This window comes from Macrotis lagotis, chromosome 8, assembly GCF_037893015.1.
Source record: "Macrotis lagotis isolate mMagLag1 chromosome 8, bilby.v1.9.chrom.fasta, whole genome shotgun sequence".
Lineage (NCBI taxonomy): Eukaryota > Metazoa > Chordata > Mammalia > Peramelemorphia > Peramelidae > Macrotis > Macrotis lagotis.
This window is the reverse complement of record NC_133665.1, coordinates 139,188,653-139,201,139: the sequence shown is the minus strand read 5'-3', so window position 1 is coordinate 139,201,139 and position 12,487 is coordinate 139,188,653. Positions and strand designations below refer to the sequence as shown.

General features: G+C 36.8%; 1 protein-coding gene across 13 annotated transcripts in view; it reads right to left on the bottom strand.

The window, feature by feature from the left end:
- Positions 1–12,487, bottom strand: part of TMCC1 (transmembrane and coiled-coil domain family 1) — a 238,932-nt gene that overhangs the window by 135,919 nt on the left and 90,526 nt on the right. Inside the window, exon 1 of one of the 13 annotated variants that reach the window (XM_074198504.1) lies at positions 1–12,487. This exon is cut by the window's left edge and continues 16,250 nt beyond it. The exons of the other annotated variants lie outside the window; for them this stretch is intronic. The gene's annotated coding sequence lies outside the window, so the exon portion shown is untranslated. 13 annotated transcript variants of the gene reach the window in all.

The window sequence follows — 12,487 nt, the reverse complement described above, 5'->3', positions numbered from 1 at the left end:
CTCATTCTTGATTTTAGATATATATTTATTTTAAGAAATATGCATTGATTTCTATGCTTCTTAGTGTTTTTAATAGGAGTGGGTTTTATAGTTTGTCAAATGCTAATGCTAATTCGTTAAGAATTATTTTAATTCCACTAAAAGGTAATGACCATTTCCATGGAGACTGTGACCCAATTAAGGCAAGGACTTTTTTTTTATCCTTACTCTTAGCACAGTGGCTGATACATGGAAAACACTTAAGAAAAGTTTTACTGCCTGACTATTAGCTTGGATTCTTTAAATTCAAAGAAAACACCATAGGTAGAATTATCTGGAGTGTATATGAAGCAAGGTTCAACTTCAAAAAAAAATTCCTTGGCAAAAATAAAAGGCATCAGGCAAGAAATCTTAGGAAAACAACTTGCCAAAGTCTTCAAAGACTTAAGGTAACTTATCCTTCCTGATCTAAACAAGTTATAAATTGAATATTTGAGTGGAATATTCCCAATAAAACCTTCACAAGGTTAATATTCTTAGTGAAGTTCTCTCAGAGTTAAGAAATATTAAGAAAAACAAATTATTATTATTAGGCTACTCCTATAAAGGCCTTGCATTCCAAAAGAGAAGCTCGTGAACCACCTGCTTTATGATAAGACTATTTTTGCAACCTGGGAGAGCTGTCTAACATAGACATTGCTTCATTAAATAGTGATGAAGGTCCCAAGTTATCTCACCATCTGGTGGGAAAGATATGAAAACATTTCATTCTTTTCTCTGTGTCTGTTGCTGGGGTAGATTTTCCATGAATAAGGTTGTGCCTCCAGAGATTCAGTCAATGGGTTAAAGAAGAAGGGGGTTAGGGAGGAAAACCTGTGTTAGGACCTATATAATCTTATTTGACTGTCCTTTGGGTGCAGCTCTTTGAGCTTCACCATTTTTGTGAGACTTGGAATGTGCCCCTAGAGAAAAGCAAATAAAAACTTTCTTCTGTTCAGAACAGTAACTGAGGATTTTGGTTAATGTATTTTTATCACACACAATATCAAATCTGTTAAAAATTGTCAGAGTTTGATAAAGACCTCATTTCTGGGATGGCTAGGTGGCGCAGTGGATAGAGCATCTGCCCTGGAGTCAGGAGTACCTGAGTTCAAATCAAACCTCAGACATTTAATAATTACCTAGCTGTGTGTCCTTGGGCAAGCCACTTAACCTCATTTGCCTTGCAAAAACCTTTAAAAATAGACCACATTTCTCAAATATATAGGGAACTGAGCCAAATTTATAAAAAAAAATATGTGCCAGTTAGAGAACTGATAAATAATGAAAGGATATGAAAAGGTGGTTTTCTGAAAAAGACAGTCATATGAAAAATACTTTAAATCAATAATAGTTAAAAAAACATAAATGAAAGTAACTCTTAAATACCACCTCATACCCATCAGATTGGCTAATATGGCCAAAAAAGAAAGTATTGGAGAGGATGTGGAAAAATATGAACACTAATATACTACTGGTGGAGTTGTGAAGTAGTCTAACTATTCTGAAGAACAATTTGGAACTATACCCAAAGAACTATCAAACTATGCATACCTTTGCCCCCAGTTATACTAGGTCTGTATTCTAGTGATCCAAGAGAAAGGGAAAATATCTGCTATAAAAATATTTAAAGAATCTCTTTTTGTGAAGGCAAAAACTGAAAGGATCCTCATCACTTGGGGAATGACTAAACAAGTTATATAATATGATTGTGATAGAATACTATTGTGGTTTAATTTATTTAAAGAGGGACATAAGTTTAGAAAAAATTGAGAAATATATGAACTGATTCAAAGTGAAGTGAAAAAAATAGCAGATTATACAATGATCAACTATGAAAAACTTGGCTACTCTGATCAATACAATTCATGACAGTTCCAAAGGTCTCATGATGAAAAATGCTATCTCTACTCTGAAGGGGAATTATGAACTTTGAATAAAGATTGAAGCATATTTTTTTACTTTATTTTATTTTCTTTTGGGAGTGGAAGGCAACATGGCTAATATGGATAATCATCTTGCTTGCCTTCTCAATGAATGGGGAAGGGACCAAAAGGAGGGAGAGAATTTGGAACTCAAAATAAAAAAGAAAATTAAAATAAATTTTAAAAAATTAATTTTAAAAATGTTTAAAAAATAAAAGAAATTATCACAATTGATCTAGAAACACTTTCTATGAAATCATCAAAAAATAATTGTCCAAATATTTGGAAAGAAAGACAGAAGAAAGGTGAACTAAAAAGACATTTCTTGAGAGCAACAGTTGTTTCAGTTTTATTTTTGTATCTCCAGAGGGCCTAGAACTTGGTATATTCCTATTAAATGAATCAATAGTTCCTCCATGAGCCTTACTTCTTTCAGCTCTAAGATACCAAGCCTATAAAGCAAAGGATATCTATTTCCCTAAATATTCTCAAAATTCTTGAATAGACACATCTTTCAGAATTCACTTATTGTGAACATTTCAATTTTTCCTGAATATTATTATGACTTTCAGTCATTACATTTATTTTCTAGGCTTTTCAATTTTATGTCCCATTCTATGATGTAATCTTTATTTTTCTATTTCCATTACTCTAAGTTTCTGAATAGAGAAATTTTCCTTTGAGGGCTGCTTTTGCAATGTCTCATAAACTTTGGTATTTTTTATTATTATTATCTTTAGCATAATTATTTTTTCTTTGGTTATTTTCGTTGCTATTTCTTAAATTCTTTGAATCATTTATTCAGACTATCAATACTTAAGTCTCCATTTAAGCCTGTATCTTCATTCATATTTCCTTAATTCATTAAAGTATCTCTTTTTGTGAAGGCAAAAACTGAAAGGATACTCACCACTTGGAGAATGACTAAACAAGTTATGTAATATGATTGTGATAGAATACTATTGTGCTTTAATTGCACTAACATCTCTAAATGATATGTTTATTACAACAGCTTTTTTATATTTGTTTATAATTTCCTTGTAACCTAGCATATTATAAATGTAAAGATACCATAAGATGCTGAAAAATGTCTATTCTAAATAATCTGATCCCATTTAGAAGCTGCCATAAATCAGTGATATCTAGTTTACCTAACAATTTATTCAGTTCTACATTTTCTTTTTTATTTTTCCATATTTTAATTTTTTAATTAACAAGCATTTAAAACAATTAATTTCTCCTTCCTTCCCCAAACTGAGCAAATTAAAACAAACACAAACAAAAAATAAAGCCCTCAAAACAAATCTGCTTAGTCCAGCAAAACAAATTCCCACATTAGCCATGTCCAAAAATGAAGTGGTTTATTTCATCTTTATTCTTTTGCATTCCTGGTTTATCATTATATTGATCAGAGTTCTAAAGTCTTTCAGAGTTGTTTTTACCCTAGGGTGGTGTCCCTGCACAAGCTGTTTTCCTAGTTCTATTCATCTGACTCTTCATCAGTTCATGGCCATCTTCCCAGTTTTCTCTTCAACTGAAGACTTCATTTCTTATGGCAGAAAAATATTCCATTATATTCATATTCCACAATTTGTTTAGCCCATTCTCTAATAACAATACTGTCTTAGGTTCCAATTTTTGGTTACCATGAAATGGGATGTTATAAATATTTTTGTACATATGGATCCTTTTTTTTAATTTCTTTAGGGTGGTAAAAGTGGTAAAATTGGGTCAAAAGGTCAGTTTGAGAGCTTCTTGACTATAGGGCAAAATTGCTTTCCAAATTGGCAGGGCCAATTTAACTGCCTATTTTTCCACAGTGCCTCCCATATTTCTTCCTCAAGTTAGTTTATCATAAATACTGCCACCCAAACCCCCCATTTTCTCCATAAATAAAAGGTAACTTTGTCAATCTATTTTCTCCAAACACTTGAAAGTGCAAGGCAAGGATAATCCATTTCCTCTTGACCTAGATCACTGAACATTATAGAGTCATAGATGCTTCAAGGTCTTTAGTATTCCTTGGCCAAAGTAGAGGTCTTTTCCCCACACCACCACCACCCCCCCTCCCTCCAGAAAAATATAATTTCTTTTATCCTGTCCCCTTTCAATTCACTCATTAGTGAACTGAAGTGAATTAAATTAAGAAAGGATGACAACCATGAAACTGGCTCAGTAGTAGGCAAAAGATAAGCTTTCAGAGTATATAGAGAGAGATCAGAAGGAATTCACTCTATTCTTTTTCCTGGGTGTGTGGAATAAAGACTGTGACATGTGTCAGTGATCTGTCTGTGGAGGAGGATGTTTCTGTCTCTACATCTCCTCCTCTCAAATCTACCATTACAACACAGGGAACTGGGATGAATTAGAAAATGGACAGAAGCTAGTGTGTGAGCATGTCACACAAGTATGCTTTAGGCTTCTGACATTACAAGAAGGTTGTGTTCAGGACCAGTGTGAGTGGGCATGCCTCCCCCCACCCCGGTCCAGGGCCAACTAACACTACTGCAATGACAGCAGAAGAAAAGCTGGTGGGTTTATCTGGGAGTAGAGGGTGGGGGGGGATCCTCCAGAGAAGGAGGCTGGGGGAGACCTGCTGCTTGGCCAGTCTGCCCCTCCTCCCTCTTCCTGTTGCAGCCCCATAGGATCTACTCTCTGTTGCCCACAAAAGCCCTCAAGCTCTCTTGTCACTGGCCACGGTGTCCCAGATGTGAGACTGAGCTCTTCATACCCCAAGGCTTGGGGCCTGGGTCCCTACAACAGAGTCACAGGAAGCCCTTAACCAACATTGGGCTGATGTGCGCCACTGGGGAGCACACAGACCTTGGCACGACCTCAGGAGGAGGCCCCGGCCTGCCTTGTGGCTACTGGGTCACCAATAGCTCATCCTGGCCTTATGTGGGGTTTTCTTGGCAAAGATTCTGCAGTGTGTTTGGCCATTCTTTCTCCTGCTCATTTCACCGATGAGGAAACTGAGGGTCACAGGGGGCCACAAAACCCTGTATCTGAGGCCACGTATGGACTTGTTCAGAGTTCAATGCATGCTGGTGCCCCAGAGCGACCGTCTCTGTGCAGCCATTATGTGGGGCTGAGTGGCAGGCAGGTCCAAGAACTATATGAATATTCAAAGTCTCCCCTCTAGCCAGTCTGTCCTGACCAATGTTAGAGGAGTTTCAAGGTGATCGAGAGTTGTGTTCCATTAAAGAGGACAGAACTGCTATTCTGCTGGTCCCTGAGATACACTAAGTTTTAGAAAAGGCCTGAAAATTCTTTCTTCTTTGTTCATTCAATTTTATTACTTTTTTACCAAATCTACTGAGAGCTAGTCCAGGTGTATTATACTGTGATTGTGTGAATAATCAGAATCACAGAAAATTCCTTAAGAATTGGAAAGAATAATGGAGCAGCTAGGTGGGGCAGTGGATAGAGCACCAGCCCTGGAGTCAGGAGGACCTGAGTTCAAGTCTGACCTCAGACACTTAATAATTACCTAGTTGTGTGGTCTTGGGCAAGCCACTTAATCCCATTTGCTTTGCAAAAAATCTAAAAATAAAAAAATAAAAGAATTGGAAAGGATTTCAGAAACCTTCTACTTATTCCAACTAGTAGAGGAATAAGATTCCCTATGACACTGCCAACAAGTAGTAACACTATCCTTGCCTGAAAGGATCCTGTTAAACTGTGAAATCTATTTAAAATTCAATTCAATTTGTTATACATTTATTAAACTTCTAAGTAGACAAGCCAACAGACACAATGGAAAACATCACCTAGACTCAAGAAGTCTCCCTTTTATGAGAGGAAAAGAAACATTAATGATTAAGTAAAACTACTATAATTTAGAGATGAAAAGAGCACTAACATCTAGGAGATTTCAGAAGACACTTAAGACTAAGGACTGAAAGAGACTAAGGATTCTACATCAAGAATGAATAATCCTATAATATTGACTTGCTGCTCCTGGAACACACTAAACAAGTCTGATCCCCTTTCCATATAACAGTCTTACAAATATTTTAAGACTGTTATTACATCATCTTCACTCCATAAAAAGTCTTCTTTGAATTAAACATCCCCAATCCCTTCCCCATCCTAGTGACCATCTTCTGGACCCTTTAAATTAAAAACATTCATATCCAGCCTACAAAGACAAACCCCTGACTCTCTCTGCTTGACTTACATTTCTGAGGCTGAGCCAGCCAATAAATACCACGTGCCCATGTCCTGCTCTGATGCCGCCACCTGGTGGTCAGTGTGGTGTCTAGCTGACCCAAAGGCTCAGAGAATCTGGGTTCTCTCACTTTAATTTAAATGAATTCCACTTCAAGAAACCTATTTTTAAATATAGATATCCACCCTTTAGTTTCTTTTGTCTCTTTTCCTAACTATCCTCCAATTGTCTAATGGAAATAAATTTTCCTTCAAATTTTTTGTAAGTTAAAAAGTTACTAAAATCAATTGATAAGTTTAATTACAATGCTAAAGGATATACTTCTATCAAAGAAAAGGAATGTCATAAGTTTTAAAACAAAATTAAGTAGGCAGTAGAGTAGAAAGGCGCGTGAAGTCAAAAGAAAGATCTGGATCATTTTTCTTCCCCTTGTAGGGTTCTTCATTCTATTTCTCATTTCTCATTCTCTCTGTCTCTCTGTGTCTCTCTCTCGGCTCTCTGTCTTTCTATATACTTTCTCAAGAAATCTCATCAGTACCAACTTGATCAGTTGCCCCCTCTATTCAGGTGATGCAGACTATCTAATTTCTCTAAGGAACTCCATCCTATATTACCAACTACTGGTTAAATATCTCCTACTGGAAGTCCTACAGGCAAAATGAATTCAACGAGTTGAGAATGTAATTTAATATATTTTCCCCACAACCAATCTCCAACTACAAATTTCCCTATTTCTATTGAGGACACCAATATCCTTACCAGTCAACCTGAGTGAAAACCTTTAAGTCATCCTTGATTCATCCTTCATCTTCAATCCACAAATCCCATGAACTGATAAATCTTGAATTCTACTTCTACCCTATCATTTACATTTTTGTCTTTCTCATTAGTCACACAAGCCTCTACCCAGTTATGGTACTCATCTCCTCTCACATGGACTATTGCAAAATACTCCTAATCAATCTCCCTGCCTACAGTTTTTGAACAAACCATCTTCCAAATAATTGTCAAATTGATATTCCTAAAACATAACTCTTTTAAGTATGTCTTCACTACATAAAACTCTTTAATTCTGCTTTCCATTTGGGGAGAATACAAAAATTGCAGCCTGGAATTTTAAAAAAGCATCCCATAATCTCATTCCCACTAGCCTTTCTAGGGTTTGTTCCTATTTTTTTCCCCCACAAACACTTCTAATCAAACTGACCTACCAGCTGATCTTCAGGTACAAGAGTGCCTCCCATCCAGGTCTTTACACAAGGGATCAAGCTTTTTGACATGAAGTCTTTCATCATCTCTGCTTTTTAGAATCCTGGCTTCCTTCAAGCCCAGTTCAGGTGTCACTTCTTACAGGAAATTTTTCCTGCTCCCTCCATCAACTATCAGTTAATGGTATTCTCTCCCTCTTGAAATTGTATGTAATTTTGCAGATACTTTGTGAGTTTGCTACCTAACCAGTAAAATATGAACTTTGACTGCCAGTGGTACAAGGGTGGGCAATCCTATAGTATCAACTCTGCAAAACGAAATTTTGCTAGTACCAGGGAGGAGAGCTGTCACCCCAGAGCAACAGCTCTCAGAAAAATGAGAATCAAAGAGTGGACAGGACAGTATTGGGACCTGGGAAACAGCATTCCAGTGAGCAGGAGGGAAAGAGTTCAACATCCAACTAGGCTAGTTATGTCTTTCCAAAAACCACTTGGGGCAGAGACCTAGGCTTGTGAGCATGAGAGGAGGCTGAAAAGAGCCTGCAGAATAGTGGGTTTTGCTTCAGTGGGGAAGGGGGAGAGTTCCACTGATAAGGTTCTTCAGGATGAAGAAAGGAGATGTCTGTAAAAGGAGATGAGGACTTTGTGGGGAAGTTGGTGCTTAGAAAATCCATTCAACTTACCTGAGGGGTGGGGGTGAAGGATGGTAGAGGAAAAGCAACTGGCACCTGGGAGAATGGGGAAGCATGAACCCAGGGAGAAGAATTTTAGAGAAATAGGGGAAACAAGTAATCAGCAAAAGATCTATAATCATGGATACAGTAGGACAGGGGTTTCTACAACAGAGTTGTGTCTTGTCTGACTTCTACAATAACTGATAAAGCAAGGAAACTACTTAGAGAGAAAAGTCTAAAATGGATACTCTTGGTTATATGAGGAATATAGAGAATAAAGAGAGACTAGATAAGATAGAAGGAAAACTAAAGCCCTCAATACAAAGCTACAAAGTCTGAGAAAAAATTCCCATGTTAACCATTCCTGCATTTTATCTCTGCATTTTAAATTTATCATGTCTTGTTTTCTGCTCTGTGATGGTTGTCGTTCATTCCCTTCAGTCAGATCCTACTCTCCATGATCCCATCTGGGTGTTTCTTGGCAAAGATACTGGATTATTTCATTCTCTAGCTCATTTTATAGACAAGGAAACTGAGGCAAATGGGTTGAAGTGATTTGCCCAGGGTACCCAGCCAGTAAATGTGAGGTTGGATTTAAACTGAAGACATCCTGACTCCAGGGCCTTTAATAGTATCAATGTTCAAATTGTTCTCCTCTCAGTCAAATTCATTTCCCCTTCCTTGCTTTCATTTCAACCAGACCTGATTAGTTTTTAAAATTCATTTTTGTGCCAATTTCCAATATGGATTTCCCTCACTTTATTCCTTTATCCCTCTTCTTTTTCAGCTGCCTGTCTTTGAGAAAACATATTTGTGAGCTAAATTTACAGTACCAAAGTTCTTTACTTCTTAAAACCTAAAAATACATATAACCCATATAACTCGTTGCTCAGACAGGACAGTCAAAATCTTAAGAACTTCCCTGAAATGACAATTTATATGCCTCATATTGACTCTCTTCCAGGTCTCAAGAGGTGAATTTGACTTATTCCTAAGAGTTCCCTTCAACTTTATATAAGCATTTGAATAACCATAAAATTTGTTATAATACATGAAAAGAAGAGAAAAGTAATTACCATCTGAGCCTAGTTTAGCAAAAGAAAAATGCTATTTTCTTACCTCCTCCCATCCTCTCAGGAACAAACACTACCAGGTGAGGCAATCGTAGAGAATGGCCCTGAGAACCTTGGTGAAGGCTGGGTGTCTCTCAGTGCCCATTCCCTACCAATGGCGGGCCTGCATCCAGACCCCTGAACACTCCCTAGTTAGCACCACATTTTCCATATCCTGAGGGTCACAAACCACTTCTCATCTCCTCTGTGATAGGTACACTATGGGCCTGGGGCATTATGAGAGTTTCTCTTCTCCTTTTATAAAGAATTCATTACCAGTTCTTTCCTATGATCACATATCTGATATATTTATAAAAGTGACTCCTCCCCTAACTCAGGCTCCCACATTCTCCTGGAGAGAACTAAGTTATTTTTATCAGTTGATAACGTATGTTGTCCTTGGAAGGGCCATACCTTGGAGACAGTTGTCAATAATCAACAAGCATTTATTATTTGCCTAGGCAATGTGGTAAGTGCTAAGGACTGTTAAAAGTAAAAGTTTCTACTCTCAGGAGGCTCACAGCTTAAAACTTCAAATATTTATGTAGAAATAAGATATATACAGGCTAAATTGGAGATATCAACAGAAAGAAGGCACAAGAATTAAGGGCAATCAAGAAAAGCTTCTTGAAGAAGTTGAGAGTCTAGCTGGGACTTGAGATGAAGGAGAGAAGCCCAGGTGTGAAGGACAGAGAAAAATGCCCTAAGGAAATGAGTGTTTTGTGGGAGGGAAACGCAGCATCAAAGGAGTTAATCACAGAATATAACATAGGATTAAGGTCTGGGAAGACTGCAAAGGTTGCAAAGGTCCTTAAATACCAGAGGATTTTATATTTGATGCACGAGGTGACTGGGGAGAGCCGCTGGAGTTTACTGGGTAGGAGAGTGACATGATTGAACTGATAATTTGGGAAAATAAAAAGACAAACTGGAGTGAGGAGAAACTTGAGGTAGGTGCACCTACCAGCAGGCTATGGCAATAGAACAAGCATGAGGTGATAAGGGCTTACACCAGAATGGTGGCAGTATCAGAGTAGAGTAGAAACATTCCAGAGATGTTAGAAAGGTAAAAATCAATAGAGCTTGCCACAGACTGGATATGAGAAGTAAGAGATAGTGAGGATTCAAGGATGACACATAGTTTGCGATGCTGGGGGACTGGGTATATCTGATGGTACCCTCAACAATAATATGGAAATTAGGAAGAGAGAGTTAGGATGGGGTGGAGAAGGTAAGTTCTTTTTAGATGTCTATGAGACTTCAAATTCAAGTTGTTTAAAGATGTGAGACTGGAGGGCTGGCTAAGTTTACATTAAAATTGTCAGCATAAAAATGGTAATTGAATCTATGAGAGCACCAAGCAAAATTGTATAGAGAAGAGGCCCCAGGAGAGAGTCTGTGGTCACCCAAAGTAAGTGAGTGTAAGTGGAATGAAGATTCAGCAAAAGAGACTGAGAAAGGGTCTGTCATCAGACAGATAGAAGAAAATCAATTGAAAACAGTGTCACCAAAATCTAGAGAGAAGAGAATATCCAGGAGAAGAGGGTGATGAACCTCAGGTCTGAGGCTGCAGGAAGGGAAATGAATGGGAACAAGCATTTCTAGAGTACCTACTATGTGTCATGCACCATGGGAAGAACTTCTAGACAAATTTCATTTGAGTCTCACAACAATCCTGCAAGACTAGGCCTGTTACTGTCCCCATTTTACAGTGGAAGAAACTGAGGCAGTCAACAGGTAAATGATTTGCTCAATGTCTCACATCTAGGATTGGGGCAGACTTGAACCAAAGTCCTCCTGACATCAGGATCAGTGCTCATCTGCAGGTCACCAGAAGTCAAGGAGAGAAAGGGTTGTTAGATTTAGCAAGTAAGAGATCCTTGATAATGGTGAAAAGGGTGGTTTTTAGTTGAATGGTAAGACTGGAAAACAAAGTTCCAGTTAAGAAAAGAGTGAGAAGAAAGGAAGTAGGGGTACATATTTACAAAAATATAAACTGTCTAGAGTAGCAGAAGAAGAAATGGAATATATAAACTTAGTTTTGAAAAAGAAATTGAATAGGCCATAAAGGAGCTTCCTAAGGAAAAAAACACAAGGACAAACAAAACAGGTTTATAAATGAATTTTATCAAACATTAAATAAATTATCTGGAATAATAGGTAAAAAAAATAAATCCTACCAAAACTCCTTTTACCTAAACCAGGAAGAGTAAAAACAGAGAAAGAAAATCATAGATCAATTTCATTAATGAATGTGAATGCAAAAATCTTTAAGATTGTATACATAATGTATACACTGTAACCAGATGGGATTTATACTGGGAAGGTAAGAGAATGCTTTAACATTAAAAAAAAACAATATAACTGATTTTATCAACAATAAAAATAATAAAATATGCTTTTGATGAAGTACAACACTTGCTTCTGCCCATTGTGTCTTCTAAGTATATCATCCTATTGTCTTCAAAATGGGATAGTTTTATTACCTCATAGTCCATTCTTATGCTTTTTTCTTCTCCCATTGTTATTGCTTAGATTTTCAGTACAATATTGACCAATAGTCCCTGTTTCACACCTGATCTTATTCCTATTACCTATAATATTTGCTGATGTTTTTAGGTAAATGCTTATCAATTTAAGAAAAAATCTATTTATACCCAGCAAGAAAAAGAAATCAAAGGAATTAGAATGGGCAATGAGGCAATAGAACTATCTCTTTTTGGGGGGGTTGCAAGGCAATAGGGTTAAATGACTTACCCAAGGTCACACATCTAGGCAATTATTAAGTGTCTGAGGCCAAATTTGAACTCAGGTGCTCCTGACTGTAGGGCCAGTACTCTAACACTGTGCCACCTAGCTGTCCCAAAATTATCTCATTTTGAATACAATAGGATGATATATATATATATATATATATATATATATATATATATGGAAAACTCTAAAGAGAATTTTAGCAAAGTAGCATGATATAAAGTTAAACTCTTCAGTAAAATCATCAGCATTTGGAATTATGCCTAGTGTTCAAAACAAAACAAAACTGTCTATACCCTTTGACCCAATAATATTACTATTAGGTTTGTTTCCCAAAATGATTATGGGAAAAAGAAAAGAACCTCTATATGTTAGAATATTTATAGCACTTTTCTTTGTGGTAGTAAAGAAATAAAACCTCTGGGAATACCCATCAATTGAGGGCATGGCTAAACAAGTCATGATATATTAACACAATAGAATATTACTGTGCTATAAGAAACAATGATTTGAGAAAAAAATGGAAAGACTTCAATGAAATAATGAAGAGCAAAATGAGCAAAACCAAGAGAATGTCTCATATAGTAAGAGCAATACTTTTTTTAGAAAGATTTTATTTATTTTA